This window comes from Cryptomeria japonica, unplaced genomic scaffold (genome assembly GCF_030272615.1).
Source record: "Cryptomeria japonica unplaced genomic scaffold, Sugi_1.0 HiC_scaffold_50, whole genome shotgun sequence".
NCBI classification, from domain to species: Eukaryota; Viridiplantae; Streptophyta; class Pinopsida; order Cupressales; family Cupressaceae; genus Cryptomeria; species Cryptomeria japonica.
The window spans coordinates 430,001-445,000 of NW_026728872.1; the positions used below are offsets into that span (position 1 = coordinate 430,001).

At 60.0% G+C, this 15,000-nt stretch overlaps 1 non-coding gene across 1 annotated transcript; it reads left to right on the forward strand.

Moving 5' to 3' along the window:
- The first annotated feature begins 10,649 nt into the window (after positions 1-10,649).
- LOC131862659 (5S ribosomal RNA) lies at positions 10,650-10,768 on the forward strand. Its single transcript, XR_009361597.1, has one exon. It is a non-coding gene; the product is annotated as a 5S ribosomal RNA (ribosomal RNA).
- Positions 10,769-15,000: the final 4,232 nt, after the last annotated feature.

Below are 15,000 nucleotides of genomic sequence, written 5' to 3' on the forward strand. Positions count from 1 at the left end.
TGGGACGACTACCAGTGCCAACCCCTTATCCCGCGATGCGTCCGATACACAGATAGTTCCAAGGCGGCCGAGGAGCCTCACCGCATATCAATCGGGGTGCGAGGCGAGGGATGGGGCGGGAAGGCCCCAACGGCTAGACGGAAGAGGCTTCAGGGCCACCTCGGAATGGTCCAAGCATCGGACGCGCTTGGGGCGACTGCCAGTGCCAACCCCTTATCCCGCGATGCGTCCGATACACAGATGGTTCCAAGGCGGCCGAGGAGCCTCACCGCATAGCAATCGGGGGTGCGAGGCGAGGGATGGGGCGGGAAGGCCCCAACGGCTAGACGGAAGAGGCTTCAGGGCCGCCTAGGAATGGTCCAAGCATCGGACACGCTTGGGGCGACTACCAGTGACAGCCCCCTATCCCGCGATGCGTCCGATACGAAGATGGTTCCAAGGCGGCCGAGGAGCCTCACCGCATAGCAATCGGGGTGCGAGGTGGGGGATGCGGCGAGATGGCCCCAACGGCTAGACGGAAGAGGCCACAGGGCCGCGTCGGAATAGTCCAAGCATCGGACGCGCTTGGGGCGACTACCAGTGACAACCCCTTATCCCGCGATGCGTCCGATACGAAGATAGTTCCAAGGCGGCCGAGGAGCCTCACCGCATAGCAATCGGGGTGCGAGGTGGGGGATGCGGCGAGATGGCCCCAACGGCTAGACGGAAGAGGCTGCAGGGCCGCCTCGGAATAGTCCAAGCATCGGACGCGCTTGGGGCCACTACCAGTGACAACCCCTTATCCCGCAATGCGTCCGATACGAAGATAGTTCCAAGGCGGCCGAAGAGCCTCACCGCATAGCAATCGGGGTGCGAGGTGGGGGATGCGGCGAGATGGCCCCAACGGCTAGACGGAAGAGGCCACAGGGCCGCCTCGGAATAGTCCAAGCATCGGACGCGCTTGGGGCGACTACCAGTGACAACCCCTTATCCCGCGATGCGTCCGATACGAAGATAGTTCCCAGGCGGCCGAGGAGCCTCACCGCATAGCAATCGGGGTGCGAGGCGAGGGATGCGGCGAGATGGCCCCAAAGGCTAGACGGAAGAGGCTGCAGGGCTGCCTCGGAATAGTCCAAGCATCGGACGCGCTTGGGGCGACTACCACTGCCAACCCCTTATCCCGCGATGCGTCCGATACACAGATAGTTCCGAGGCGGCCGAGGAGGTGGGGGATGCAGCGAGATGGCCCCAACGGCTAGACGGAAGAGGCTGCAGGGCCGCCTCGGAATAGTCCAAGCATCGGACGCGCTTGGGGCGACTACCAGTGACAACCCCTTATCCCGCGATGCGTCCGATACACAGATAGTTCCGAGGCGGCCAAGGAGCCTCACCGCATAGCAATCGTGGTGCGAGGTGGGGGATGCGGCGAGATGGCCCCAACGGCTAGACGGAAGAGGCTGCAGGGCCGCCTCGGAATGGTCCAAGCATCGGATGCGCTTGGGGCGACTACCACTGCCAACCCCTTATCCCGCGATGCGTCCGATACACAGATAGTTCCAAGGCGGCCGAGGAGCCTCACAGCATAGCAATCAGGGTGCGAGGCGAGGGATGCGGCGAGAAAGCCCCAACGGCTAGAGGGAAGAGGCTTCAGGTCCGCCTCGGAATGGTCCAAGCATCGGACGCGCTTGGGGCGACTACCAGTGACAACCCCTTATCCCGCGACGCGTCCGATACACAGATAGTTCCAAGGCGGCCGAGGAGCCTCACCGCATAGCAATCGGGGTGCGAGGCGAGGGATGCGGCGAGAAGGACCCAACGGCTACACGGAAGAGGCTTCGGGGCCGCCTCGGAATGGTCCAAGCATCGGACGCGCTTGGGGCGACTACCAGTGACAACCCCTTATCCCGCGACGCGTCCGATACACAGATAGTTCCAAGGCGGCCGAGGAGCCTCACCGCATAGCAATCGGGGTGCGAGGCGAGGGATGCGGCGAGAAGGACCCAACGGCTACACGGAAGAGGCTTCGGGGCCGCCTCGGAATGGTCCAAGCATCGGACGCGCTTGGGGCGACTACCAGTGACAACCCCTTATCCCGCGACGCGTCCGATACACAGATAGTTCCAAGGCGGCCGAGGAGCCTCACCGCATAGCAATCGGGGTGCGAGGCGAGGGATGCGGCGAGAAGGACCCAACGGCTAGACGGAAGAGGCTTCGGGTCCGCCTCGGAATGGTCCAAGCATCGGACGCGCTTGGGGCGACTACCAGTGACAACCCCTTATCCCGCGACGCGTCCGATACACAGATAGTTCCAAGGCGGCCGAGGAGCCTCACCGCATAGCAATCGGGGTGCGAGGCGAGGGATGCGGCGAGAAGGACCCAACGGCTAGACGGAAGAGGCTTCGGGTCCGCCTCGGAATGGTCCAAGCATCGGACGCGCTTGGGGCGACTACCAGTGACAACCCCTTATCCCGCGACGCGTCCGATACACAGATAGTTCCAAGGCGGCCGAGGAGCCTCACCGCATAGCAATCGGGGTGCGAGGCGAGGGATGCGGCGAGAAGGACCCAACGGCTAGACGGAAGAGGCTTCGGGTCCGCCTCGGAATGGTCCAAGCATCGGACGCGCTTGGGGCCACTACCAGTGACAACCCCTTATCCCGCGACGCGTCCGATACACAGATAGTTCCGAGGCGGCCGAGGAGCCTCACCGCATAGCAATCGGGGTGCGAGGCGAAGGATGCGGCGAGAAGGACCCAACGGCTAGACGGAAGAGGCTTCGGGTCCGCCTCGGAATGGTCTAAGCATCGGACGCGCTTGGGGCGACTACCAGTGACAACCCCTTATCCCGCGACGCGTCCGATACACAGATAGTTCCAAGGCGGCCGAGGAGCCTCACCGCATAGCAATCGGGGTGCGAGGCGAGGGATGCGGCGAGAAGGACCCAACGGCTAGACGGAAGAGGCTTCAGGGCCGCCTCGGAATGGTCCAAGCATCGGACGCGCTTGGGGCGACTACCAATGACAACCCCTTATCCCGCGACGCGTCCGATACACAGATAGTTCCGAGGCGGCCGAGGAGCCTCACCGCATAGCAATCGGGGTGCGAGGCGAGGGATGCGGCGAGAAGGACCCAACGGCTAGACGGAAGAGGCTTCAGGGCCGCCTCGGAATGGTCCAAGCATCGGACGCGCTTGGGGCGACTACCAGTGACAACCCCTTATCCCGCGACGCGTCCGATACACAGATAGTTCCGAGGCGGCCGAGGAGCCTCACCGCATAGCAATCGGGGTGCGAGGCGAGGGATGCGGCGAGAAGGACCCAACGGCTAGACGGAAGAGGCTTCAGGGCCGCCTCGGAATGGTCCAAGCATCGGACGCGCTTGGGGCGACTACCGTTGCCAACCCCTTATCCCGCGATGCGTCTGATACACAGATAGTTCCGAGGCGGCCGAGGAGCCTCACCGCATAGCAATCGGGTTGCGAGGCAGATTATTGGGAAGGGAACCCCCTGGGATGCGGCTCAAGCAGTGCCCAAAGGGACTGGAATGCGGAATCACATCGAGAGACCCAAATGCTATACGAGGGCTCAAATCGAATTATCGATTTGGCCACGACATGGACGCATCGGAACGACTACCTTTGCCGAACCACTCGCAATTGCATCCATACCGAAACCAATAGACATTTCCGTTAGAGCCCTCGCATAGCATTCGGGAATCTCGCATGCCCCTCTAAATCGACCAATGCTGGCGCTCAATGAAAATCCGAGCGCTACCACCGTTCGAGCGCCAGCATTGGTCGAGTTAGAGGGGCACGGGGGAGAATGCTCCAGTCAACACCTCCCCTATATAAGTTATTTGTCCGATTCTCGCACAACCGTAGTCTGCCTCGTCGAATCAAACAACGGTCCCAGATTCCGACTTCCGTTCCGTAGAGACCCAAAAGCTAGATGGAGGCTCGCAAGAAAGAGAGTCGGCGCATAGCAATCGGGTTTCTCGAACGTTTAGGGACCGAGCTCACTTGCGGATAGGGCAAAATCCGCCAAGCAACCCAAAAGCTAGACGGGGGCTCGAATCGAATCGCCTAGGCGGCCACAACAACGACGTGTTGGATCGACTACCAGTGCCAAACCATTCAGCAAGACTAGTCTGTGTCGAGGCCGGATAGAGATTCTCAGAGAGCGCCCGCATAGCATTTAGGAGACCTGCCGCGTCCCTCACACTCGACAAATGGTGGTGCACGTTTATAAATCCGAGCGATCCCAACCCTTTCAAGCACCAACATCGGTCGAGATAGAGGGGCACGGAGGGGGCTGCGTGAGACAACACAGTCCCCTATATAAGTTATTTGTCCGATTCTCACACATCCGAAGAATGGTCATCAAATCGGACAACAGCCCAAACTTCCGACTTCCGTCCCAGAAAGCCCAAGAGCTATCTAAAACGTTCATGGCCGGAACTCGATCGCGGCTATACCAGTCCGCCAAGCAACCCAAAAGCTAGACTGGAGCTCTAGTCGAATCACCTCTGTGGCCATTGCAAGGACGTGTTGGAGCGACTACCATTGCCGAACCATTCCGCAGGTCGAGTCCATACCAAGGCCGCATAGAGATTCACGATGAGCTCCTGCATAGCAATCAGGAGACTTGCCGTGTCCATCACAATCGATAAATCCTGGTGCAAGATTTTTGCATCCGAGCGCTCCAACCAGTCGAGCACCAGCATCAATCGACATAAACGGGCACGGGGGGAGGATGCTCGAGAACACTACCTCCCCTATATAAGTTATTTGTCCGATTCTCAAGCAGCCGAAGTCTGGTCATCGAATCGGGTCAAAGACCACAACTTCCGACTTTACCCACAATGCAAGTCATCGAATCGAACATCGGCCCCCGAGTCGGACTCCATGCGTATGTCAGGTCATCGGACCCAAATTCCGCCTTCCTGCGCATGGCGGGCCATCAATATCAACTCGGTCATCGGACCCAAACTCCGCCTTTTTGCGTATGGCACGCCTTCAAATCGGTCATCGGACCCAAATTCCGCCTTCCTGTGCATGGCGGGCCATCAACATCAACTCGGTCATCGGACCCAAATTCCGCCTTTCTGCGCATGGCACGCCATCAACTCGGTCATCGGACCCAAATTCCGCCTTCCTGCGCATGGCAGGTCATCGGACACAAATTCAGACCTCGCCAATATGCCTACGTATCGAATCGGTCATCGGACCCAACTTCCGACTTCATCCATACTGTAGGGTCTTTGAGGTTGGCGCGGTGCGCTCAACCCAGGGAGTCGACCCATCGAAGCATACACCTCCCCTATATAAGCTATTTGTCCGATTCCCACACCTGTGTAGTTTGCACCTCTGACCAGGACATCGACCCCAACTTCCGAACTCGACTGCAACGACGGCACCAGCGCCTTGGTGCGCACCTTGCGACGCACAGTCCCAACATTCGCCTTCCTGCACATGGCAGGTCATCGGACCCAAATTCCGACCTCGCGAGTATGCCTACATATCGAATCGGTCATCGGACCCAACTTCCGACTTCATCCATACCGTAGGGTCTTTGAGGTTGGCGCGGTGCGCTCAACCCGGGGAGTCGACCCAACGAAGCATACACCTCCCCTATATAAGCTATTTGTCCGATTCCCACACCTGTGTAGTTTGCACCTCCGATCAAGACATCGACCCCAACTTCCGAACTCGCCTCCAACGACCGAACCAGCGCCTTGGTGCGCACCTTGCAACGCACAGTGCCAACATTCGCCTTCCTGCACGTGGCAGGTCATCGGACCCAAATTCCGACCTCGCGAGTATGCCTACATATCGAATCGGTCATCGGACCCAACTTCCGACTTCATCCATACCGTAGGGTCTTTGAGGTTGGCGCGGTGCGCTCAACCCGGGGAGTCGACCCAACGAAGCATACACCTCCCCTATATAAGCTATTTGTCCGATTCCCACACCTGTGTAGCTTGCACCTCCGATCAGGACATCGACCCCAACTTCCGAACTCGACTAAAAAGACCGCACCAGCGCCTTGGTGTGCACCTTGCAACGCACAGTGTCAACATTCGCCTTCCTGCACATGGCAGGTCATCGGACCCAAATTCCGACCTCATGAGCATACCTACTAATCGAATTGGTCATCGGACCCAACTTCCGACTTCATCCATACCGTAGGGTCTTTGAGGTTGGCGCGGTGCGCTCAACCTGGGGAGTCGACCCATCGAAGCATACACCTCCCCTATATAAGCTATTTGTCCGATTCCGACACCTGTGTAGTTTGCACCTCCGCTCAGGACATCGACCCCAACTTCCGAACTCGCCTGCAACGACCGAACCAGCGCCTTGGTGCGCACCAAAAGTGCGCACTTTTGGAGGGCACTTTTGTGCGCTCCAAAGGTGCGCACTTTTGGAGGGCACTTTTCTGCGCTCCAAAGGTGCGCACTTTTGGAGGGCACTTTTTGGAGGGCACTTTTCTGCGCTCCAAAGGTGCGCACTTTTGGAGGGCACTTTTTGGAGGGCACTTTTCTGCGCTCCAAAGGTGCGCACTTTTGGAGGGCACTTTTTGGAGGGCACTTTTCTGCGCTCCAAAGGTGCGCACTTTTGGAGGGCACTTTTTGGAGGGCACTTTTCTGCGCTCCAAAGGTGCGCACTTTTGGAGGGCACTTTTTGGAGGGCACTTTTCTGCGCTCCAAAGGTGCGCACTTTTGGAGGGCACTTTTCTGCGCTCCAAAGGTGCGCACTTTTGGAGGGCACTTTTTGGAGGGCACTTTTCTGCGCTCCAAAGGTGCGCACTTTTGGAGGGCACTTTTCTGCGCTCCAAAGGTGCGCACTTTTGGAGGGCACTTTTTGGAGGGCACTTTTCTGCGCTCCAAAGGTGCGCACTTTTGGAGGGCACTTTTGTGCACTCCAAAGGTGCGCACTTTTGGAGGGCACTTTTCCTGTGCTCCAAAGGTGCACACCTAGGTGAGCACCTTCGACCACACCTTGTAGCACACCAAACTCTGACTTTCGACTTCATCCGCAATGCAGGGTCTTTGAGGTTGGCGCAATGCGCACAACCAGGGGAGTCGACCCATCAAACCCAACACCTCCCCTATATAAGCTATTTGTCTGATTCTCATACATGCGTAGCCTGCAGGAGCAATTAGGACATCGACCCCAACTTTCGGCTTCTAAACGAAAACAAGGTCTTTGAGGTTGGTGTAATGCGAACAACTAGGGGAGTCAACCCATCAAACCCAACACCTCCCCTATATAAGCTATTTGTCTGATTCTCATACATGTGTAGTCTACAGGAGCAATTAGGACATCGACCCCAACTTTTGACTTCTTAACGAAAACAAGGTCTTTGAGGTTGACGTAATGCGCACAACCAGGGGAGTCGACCCATCAAACCCAACACCTCCCCTATATAAGCTATTTGTCCGATTCTCATACATGTGTAGCCTGCAGGAGCCATTAGGACATTGACCCCAACTTTTGACTTCTTAACGAAAACAAGGTCTTTGAGGTTGGCGTAATGCGCACAACCAAGGGAGTTGACCCATCAAACCCAACACCTCCCCTATATAAGCTATTTGTCTGATTCTCATACATGTGTAGCCTGCAACAACGATTAGGACATCCACCCCAACTTCTGAATTCGTCTGCGTTGACCGCACCAAAGGTGCACGCCTTGGTGCTCACCAAAATCCGACTTCCGACTTCTTCTGCTATGCGGGGTCTTTGAGGTTGGCGCAGTGCGCACAACCAGGGGAGTCAACCCACCGAATGCAACACCTCCCCTATATAAGCTATTTGTCTGATTCTCATACATGCGTAGACTGCAGCAATGATTAGGACATCCACCCCAACTTTTGACTTCTTAAACAAGACAGGGTCTTTGAAGTTGGTGCAGTGCACACAACCAGGGGAGTCGACCCATCAAACGCAACACCTCCCCTATATAAAGCTATTTGTCCGATTCTCATACGTGTAGTCTGCAGCAGCGATTAGGACATCGACCCCAACTTCCGAATTCGTTTGCATTGACCGCACCAAAGGTGCACGCCTTGGTGTGCACCCTGGAGTGCACTTTGGTGCTCACCTCGGTGCACACTTTGGTGTGCACCTCGGTGTGCACCAAAGGTGCGCACCTTGGAGCGCACCAAAGGTGTACACTTTGGAGCGCACCACATAGGGTCTTTGAGAGGTTGGCGCAGTGCGCACACCAAGGTGGGTGTTGAGGTGCGTGCCGAGGTGGGTGGGTGCTAGGGTGCGCTCCATGGTGGGTGCCAGGGTGGGTGCGTGCTAGGGTGGATTCCAAAGAGGGTCATAGGGTGGGTGCCAAGGTGGGTTGGTGATATAGTGGGTTCAAAGGTGGGTACTAGGGTGGGTTCCAAGGTGGGTCACAAGTTGGGTGCCAGGATGCGTGGGTGTTAGGTTGGGTGCCAAGGTGGGCTCCTGCGTGGGTGGGTGCTAGGGTGGGTTTCAAGGTGGACGCGAGGGCGGGTGCCAAGGTGGGTAACAAGTTGGGTGTTAGGATGGGTGAGTGCTAGAGTGGGTGCCAAGGTGGGTGGGTGCTAAGGTGGATGCCAAGGTGGTTCACAGGGTGGGTGGGTTCTAGGGTGAGTTCCAAGGTGGGTCACAGGTTCAGTGCTAGGGTGGGTGTCAAGGCGGGTGTCGAGGTGCCTGGGTGCTAGGGTGTGGATGCCAATGTGGGTCATAGGGTGGGTACTAGGGTGGGCTGCAATGTGGGTGCCAAGGTGGGTAACATGCTCGGTGGGTTCTAAATTGGGTGCCAGGGTGGGTGTGCACCCACCTTGCCCGAGGTGGGTGCCAAGGTGCCAGTGTGGGTGGGTGCTAAGGTGGATGCCAAGGTGGGTGAGAAGGTGGGTGATAGGTTGAGTGGTAGGATGGGTGGGTGCCAAGATGGGTCACAGGGTGGGTGCAAGGGTGGGTAGGTGCTAGGGTTGGTGTCAGGGTGGGTGGGTGCTAGGTTGGGTTCCAAGGTGGGTGCGAGGGTGAGTGTCAAGGTGGGTCACAGGTTAGGTGCTAGGATGGGTGAGTGCTAGGGTGCAAAGGTGCCAGGGTGGGTGCTAGGATGGGTCGATGCTAGGGTGAGTGGCAAGGTGGGTCCACAAGTGTCAAGGTGGGTGCCGAGGTGGGTGCCAAGTCGGCGACTGCTATGGTGGATGCCAAGGTGGGTCACGGGGTGGGTGCCAAGTTGCTAGGTTGGGTTCCAAGGTGGGTGCCAACGTGGGTGCTAGGGTGCGTGGGTTAAAGGGTGTGTCACAACGTGGGTGCCAGGATGGGTGCGCACCCACACTGGCCAAGACGGGTGCGGGTGCAAGGTTGGGTTCCAAGCCCGGTCACAGGCTGGGTGCTAGGATGGGTGGGTGCCAAGGTGGGCACCAGGGTGGGTGCACCCACCCTGGCCAAGGTGGGTCACGGGGTGGGTCCTAGGGTGGGTAACGGGGTGGGTACTAAGGTGCGTGCCAAGGTGGGTCATAGGGTGGGTGCCAAGGTGGGCACCAGGGTGGGTGTGCACCAACCCTAGCCAGGGTAGGTCACGGGGTGGTTGTCGGGGTGGGCGTCAAGGAGCCAAGGTGGGTGGCAAGTAGCCAAGTTGCGTGCCAAGGTGGGTGTCGGGGTGGGTGCCAAGGATCCAAGGTGGGTGCCAAGGAACCAAGGTGGGTGTCTGGGTGGGTGCCGAGGTGGGAGCCAGGGTGGGTCCCAAGGTGAGTGCAAAGGTGGGTGCCAGGGTCAAGGTGAGTGCCAATGTGGGTTCCAAGGTGCCAGGGTCAGGGTGAGTGCCAATGTGGGTTCAAAGGTGCTAAGTTGGGTGCGAGGTTGGGTGCGAGGGTGGGTGGGTGCCAAGGTGTGCTAGGTGGAAGCCCGGGTGGGTCGGCATCCCATGGGTGTCGAGTTGGGTGCCTGATGGGTGCTTCTTGTCAAGTTTTAGTCGTCGGGACTCATTTCGAGCCTTAGAGGTCGTTTCTTGTCCGGTTGCCCTGTCTTCGACCTGGGAACCCAATTTTGGTCCTCGGGTCCCATTTTTTTTTGTCTCGCATCCCACTTTTGGCCTGTGGCCTTTTCGGGGTCGATTCTCGTTTTGGGCATCAGAGCATGTTTCTTCTCCTAAAACCCAATATTTGTTTATTAAGTCTCGGAACACATTTTTGTTCTCGTGGACCCATCATGGGTCTTGGAACGCATTTGTGGTCCTTGGGTCCCATTTTGCATCCCGAAACTTGTGTTTTGGTGCTTGATCCCTATTTTGGGTGCCCACCTTGCACCAAGTGCGCACCCGGGGCAAACCGAGCGCCTTGGTGCACCAGGGCAAGATCGAGCGTGCACCCGAGGCGCCTCGAACATGCACCAAGGTGCACTCGGCCCACATGTGAGCGCAGGTCGTTGCGCCCGAGGTGGTGTGTGGGCACCGCGTTGCAGACGGGACACTGCACGCACACGACGCCCCCTCCAGGTGCACGCACGTAGGCCGGGCCGGGTGCACACCCGACGCCCTAGCAAGGTGCGCGCACCCGGGCAGGGCTCACACTTGGCGAACGGGGCGCACTTCGCGAGGGAGGGTGTGCACCTCGACGGGGGTGGGTGGCCGGGGTGGATTCGCACGTGGGTCGCGGTTTGCTAAGTACACACTGCGACAAGCTCATAACGGGTGCGATCATACCAGCGTTAGTGCACCGGATCCCATCAGAACTCCGCAGTTAAGCGCGCTTGGGCCGGAGTAGTACTGGGATGGGTGACCTCCCGGGAAGTCCCGGTGTTGCACCCTTTTTTAGTTTTTCGCCGGGCGTCGCAATGCTATTTGAATAAACCTTTTGCCCGTTTGCGTTCTCGTCGGGGCCGGGCCGGGCCGGGGTGCGCTGCCCGCACTACCGCGCGCGCGGGGGCGACACCGAGCGCGCACCCGAGGCGCCCCGAGCACACAGGCCACGGTGCAACCCGGGCGTTGTGCGCGCACCCCGGTGCGCCCGAGGTGCTGCGCGCGCACCCAGGTGAAATCGGTGTGCACCTCGGCCAGTGCGCGCTCGGTCGAGTCGCGCACGTTGGCCAAGGTGCACGGTGATGTTTCTTACTCTAAGGTTCCGCACCAGACGCCCGGGACAGGTGAGCGAAGCTGGGCGGGGCCGGGTGCGCGGCCGGGGCAGGTGCACGCAGCTGGAGAGAGCTTTGGAGCACACTTCGGAGCGCACCAATGATGCGCTCCATTCAAAAGTTTCCTGAAAAGGCAAAAAAAGTTGAGATTATAGAATTTCCCACTTGAGAGATTGTAAAAAAAAAAAATTTAAAATGAAGGAAACGCGGGTGCCAAGGTGTGCGCAGCCCAGCCAAGGTGTGCGCACCAAGGCGCCCACCCTGGCGAAGGTGCACGCAAGGTGCGCACCCGAGGCAAACCGGACAATTAACCCAACTTTCGACTTCGCGCGCACCTTGGAGCGCACTTCGGAGCGCTCCTTGGTGCGCACCAATCTTGGGCACCTCGGAGTGCACCATGGCGCCCACCAAGGTGCGCACCCGGGGCAAACCGAGCTCCGACTTCGTGCGCACCTTGGAGCGCACGAAAGGTGCGCACCATGGCGCCCACCAAGGTGCGCAGCCCAGCCAAGGCGTGCGCATCAAGGTGCGCACCCTGGCGAAGGTGCGCACCCGGGGCAAACCGAGCTCCGACTTCGTGCGCACCTTGGAGCGCACAAAAGGTGCGCAACCCAGCCAAGGTGTGCGCACCCCGGTCAAACCGAGCTCCGAATCGTGCGCACCAGAGGTGCACGCCATCGTGCGCACCTTGGAGCACACTTCGGAGCCCTCCTTGGTGCGCGCCGATGTTGCGCACCTCGGAGCGCACCCGGGGAAAACAATGCAATTAACCCGACTTTCGACTTCGTGGGCACCTCGGAGCGCTCTCGGGTTCGCACCTCGGAGCACACCGAGGTGCGCACCTTTGATGCGCTGCCTTCACCAATTTCCAGAAAAGGCAAGAAAACATTGAGAAGGTGTGCGCACCGAGGTGCCCACCCTGGCGAAGGTGCACGCGAGGTGCGCACCCGGGGCAAATCGGGCTCCGACTTCGTGCACGCCGCACCTTGGAGCACACTTCGGAGCGCTCCTTGGTGCGCACCAGGGCGCGCAACCCAGCCGAGGTGCCCACCCCGGCGAAGGTGCACGCGAGGTGCGCACCCGGGGCAAACCGGGCTCCGACTTCGTGCACGCCATGGTGCCCACCGCGGCGAAGGTGCACGCGAGGTGCGCACCCGGGGCAAACCGGGCTCCGACTTCGTGCACGCCGCACCTTGGAGCACACTTCGGAGCGCTCCTTGGTGCGCACCATGGTGCCCACCAGGGCGCGCAACCCCGCCGAAGGTGCACGCGAGGTGCGCACCCGGGGCAAACCGGGCTCCGACTTCGTGCACGCCGCACCTTGGAGCACACTTCGGAGCGCTCCTTGGTGCGCACCATGGTGCCCACCAGGGCGCGCAACCCCGCCGAAGGTGCACGCGAGGTGCGCACCCGGGGCAAACCGGGCTCCGACTTCGTGCACGCCATGGTGCGCACCGCGGCGAAGGTGCGCACCCGGGGCAAACCGGGCTCCGACTTCGTGCACGCCGCACCTTGGAGCACACTTCGGAGCGCTCCTTGGTGCGCACCAGGGCGCGCAACCCAGCCGAGGTGCCCACCCCGGTGAAGGTGCACGCGAGGTGCGTACCCGGGGCAAACCGGGCTCCGACTTCGTGCACGCCGCACCTTGGAGCACACTTCGGAGCGCTCCTTGGTGCGCACCATGGTGCCCACCAGGCCGCGCAACCCAGCCAAGGTGTGCGCACCAAGGTGCACGCGAGGTGCGCACCCGGGGCAAACCGGGGTCCGACTTCGTGCACGCCGCACCTTGGAGCACACATCGGGGCGCTCCCGGGTTCGCACCGGCGTTGCGCACCGTGGTGGGCACCTCGGAGCACACCAAGGTGGGCAGCGAGGTGCGCACCTTTGATGCGATGCCTTCACTAATTTCCATAAAAGGCAAAAAAAAAACGAGATTTTAAAATTTCCGTTTTGAAAGATAGTGAGAAAAAGGGAATGCTGGTGCCATCTTGAGCCCGCCCTGGTGCGCAGCCCAGCCAAGGTGTGCGCACCAAGGTGCCCACCCTGGCGAAGGTGCGCGCCCGGGCAATTAACCCAACTTCCAACTTCGCGCGCGCCAGGGTGGGAGCGCACCCAACAACCGGGCCTGGGAAGAGCCAATGCGAGAAACCCCACCAAACGCTCTGACAAAAAAAGAGGGGGCGCTCCAGTAACCCCGCTTCGGAGCGCACCCTGGGCAAACCCAGCCAAGGTGCCCACCCCGGCCAAGGTGCAGGCGAGGTGCGCACCCGGGGCAAACCGGGCTCCGACAACGTGCACGCCGCACCTTGGAGCACACTTCGTAGCGCTCCCGGGTGCGCACCTCAGAGCACACCAAGGTGGGCAGCGAGGTGCGCACCTTTGATGCGCTGCCTTCACTAATTTCCAGAAAAGGCAAAAAAAAAAGGAGATTTTAAAATTTCCGTTTTGAAAGATAGTGAAAAAAACGGAACGCGCGTGCCATCTTGAGCCCGCCCTGGTGCGCAGCCCAGGTAAGGTGCCCACCCTGGCAAAGGTGCGCACCCGGGCAATTAACCCTACTTCCGACTTCGTGCGCGCCAGGGTGGCAACCGGGCCTCGGAAGAGCCAATGCGAGAAACCCCACCAAACGCTCCGACAAAAAAAGAGGCGGCGCTCCAATAACCCCGCTTCGGAGCGCAGCCGGGGCAAACCCAGCCAAGGTGCCCACCCCGACGAAGGTGCACGCGAGGTGCGCACCCGGGGCAAACCGGGCTCCGACAACGTGCACGCAGCACCTTGGAGCACACTTCGAAGCACTCCCGGGTGCCCACCGGCGTTGCGCACCGTGGTGGGCAGCGAGGTGCGCACCTTTGATGCGCTGCCTTCACTAATTTCCAGAAAAAGGCAAAAAAAAATGAGATTTTAAAATTTCCGTTTTGAAAGATAGTGAAAAAAAAGGAACGCGGGTGCCATCTTGAGCCCGCCCTGGTGCGCAGCCCAGGCAAGGCATGCGCACCAAGGTGCCCACCCGAGGTGCACACCCGGGGCAAACCGGGCTCCGACTTCGTGCAGGCCGCACCTTGGAGCACACTTCGGAGCGCTCCTTGGTGCGCACCATGGTGCCCACCAGGGCGCGCAACCCAGCCAAGGTCTGCACACCAAGGTGCCCACCCCGGCGAAGGTGCACGCGAGGTGCGCACCCGGGGCAAACCGGGCTCCGACTTCGTGCACGCCATGGTGCCCACCGCGGCGAAGGTGCACGCGAGGTGCGCACCCGGGGCAAACCGGGCTCCGACTTCGTGCACGCCGCACCTTGGAGCACACTTCGGAGCGCTCCTTGGTGCGCACCATGGTGCCCACCAGGGCGCGCAACCCAGCCAAGGTGTGCGCACCAAGGTGCACGCGAGGTGCGCACCCGGGGCAAACCGGGGTCCGACTTCGTGCACGCCGCACCTTGGAGCACACATCGGAGCGCTCCCAGGTTCGCACCAGCGTTGCGCACCTTTGATGCGCTGCCTTCACTAATTTCCAGAAAAGGCAAAAAAAAACGAGATTTTAAAATTTCCGTTCTGAAAGATAGTGAAAAAAACGGAACGCGGGTGCCATCTTGAGCCCTTCCTGGTGCGCAGCCCAGGCAAGTTGTGCGCACCAAGGTGCCCACCCTGGCGGAGGTGCGCGCCCGGGGCAATCCGGGCTCCGACTTCGTGCACTGCATGGTGCCCACCAAGGCGCGCAACCCAGCCAAGGTGCCCACCGCAGCGAAGGTGCACGCGAGGTGCGCACCCGAGGTGCACACCCGGGGCAAACCGGGCTCCGACTTCGTGCACGCCGCACCTTGGAGCACACTTCAGAGCGCTCCTTGGTGCGCACCAGGGCGCGCAACCCAACCAAGGTCTGCACACCAAGGTGCTCACCCCGGCGAAGGTGCAC